General features: G+C 41.0%; 1 pseudogene; it reads left to right on the forward strand.

Annotated features, from left to right (window-relative positions):
* The first annotated feature begins 408 nt into the window (after positions 1-408).
* On the forward strand, positions 409-1471 carry LOC119348550 (annotated as a pseudogene).
* The last annotated feature ends 732 nt before the right edge of the window (positions 1472-2203 follow it).

Genomic DNA, 2203 nt, shown 5'->3' on the forward strand with positions numbered 1-2203 from the left:
AGATTACCTCGAAAAAGGCTTTAAAATTTATGGGCACATGTTTCAGAACAGCACACAATACTGTAAGAAAAATAATCCTCAAGAAAGTATGTCCAATATCGCGTTCATGCAGAAATATCCAAAAATTGATGCACTCCTCGGACTCAACCCGGAGTTTTAATTTCTGTTGAGTACTTCTTTGGTAGGAACTCGGCAAAGATACTATTGCTTACTTCCTAACATATTGCACTCGACAAAGGCAGAAATTCCAGTGGATAAGCTTTAAAAGAGCGAGTGCGTGTGTTTAGCCAGTACCTTGAACCACTGGACTTGGCCATGGAACAGCCGAGGAAACAGTTCAACTAGACTAAACACAACGAGCTCCTGTATATGAATGGAAATGTCTCCGTTAAAACTCGAAAGGCAATCATGGTGGACTTCAATGATATGGAGAGCAAGTTCAAGGTGATATGTTGGCGATGATTGTGTGGCCGCCTCGTGTAATTCGTGGGGCGACTATATTGGTGATGATTTAGCCTTCGCCATGCTGAACTCTTGGTCGGCTCACCAAGGTGATGATCCACTTAGGTTGACCTCGGCTCGACGAAGCGATGATCTATCTACTGCAAGTCGGCAGCCCTGGAGCAACATTGTCGGGCTGGTTTGACACCAACGCGACGGTGAAGATTAGCTCGAAAAAGGCTTTAAAATTTGTGGGCACATGTTTGCCAACATCACACAATACTCTAAGAAAAAAATCCTTAAGAAATTATGTCCAATATCGCGTTCATGCAGAAATATCCAAAAATTGATTCACTCCTCGGACTCAACCCGGAGTTTTAATTTCTGCCAAGTACTTATTTGTTAGGAACTCGGCAAAGATACTATTGCTTACTTCCTAGCATATTGCACTCAACAAGGATGAAAATTCCAATGGAGAAACTTTAAAAGAGCGAGTGCGTGTGTTTAGCCAGTTTCTTGAACCATTGGACTTGGCCACGGAACAGCCGAGGAAACAATTCCACTGGACTAAACACAACGAGCTCCTGTATATGGGTGGAAATGTCTCCGTTAAAACTCGCAAGGCCTTGATGGTGGACTTCAATGATATGGAGAGCAAGGTCAAGGTGATGCTTGCATCGACCAAGATGTGTGGAAAAGGTATCACCCTCTTTGGAGTGTCACTTGTGGTGCCCCTCAATGTTGTGTGGAACCCTTCTATCAAAAGGCAGACTATTGGACGTGCATACCAAATTGGTCAGCAAAAGATTGTCCATACATACAATCTAATCACAGAAGGAACACAAGACAAGGGCAAATATGATATACAAGATAAGAAGGAGCAAATGTCCAAATTGTTGTTTTCAAGTGAGCCACAGCCTGCGGAGTGAGCTCTTCACCAGAATTTATTTCCATTGACAGGATTTTCGAACAAATGACAGAAGATGAAAATCTGAAAGAGATTTTTGTGAAAATAGTCCCATCGCAGTGACAATAGAACAAATAGATCTCCGGTAAGTGCAAGCTTCTAAGATGAGGATGTTGCAATTTTCATATTTCTTTGTGGTACTTATCCTTTTATATCATTTGTGGACAAGCAGTCGATCTATCAACTTCTGAATTTATGAATTCTTCAACAAAAGAATTAAACTATCTGTACGGTATTGAAAATAGAAATTCTCAATTGAGATCGTATATGTGATACCCCTCCTTTGGGTGATTTGTTTTGAAAATGGCAGCCCTACAATTTTTATATCTAGGGCAGCACCATTCAGGTGCTTCCATTGCTCATGTCATATGGAGTGCACACACACACACACTCCATGCACTAGCCCATAGCTATAGCTAGGCTCACACAAGTCTGACCATATAAAGGATCGGACTCTCTTATCTTGTGTTGACATTTCTAATGTTCTAGCTTTATATTTTTTATGGTCGGTCTCTGTTCATTTCCAAATTCACAAGTGTATTTTTTTTCAACTGGGATAGAACATGCTGGATGCCTCAGACCTAAGGGGTCTATCCGCATGCCTTGATAGTATGTATGTCATGTATACTGATATCATATTCCATCAGTCCAATTTATTTGTTCTTCTTTTTTTAGAAGGCATCAATACGACGTTTGATGTATATCATGTGTGCTTCAAACTTTTCATCACTTCCCAACAACATTTGCGTAGAAGGTCCTGAGAGCCTGACTCGAGTTGATCGTTGTCTATCATCG

Source organism: Triticum dicoccoides, unplaced genomic scaffold, assembly GCF_002162155.2.
Source record: "Triticum dicoccoides isolate Atlit2015 ecotype Zavitan unplaced genomic scaffold, WEW_v2.0 scaffold96803, whole genome shotgun sequence".
NCBI lineage: Eukaryota > Viridiplantae > Streptophyta > Magnoliopsida > Poales > Poaceae > Triticum > Triticum dicoccoides.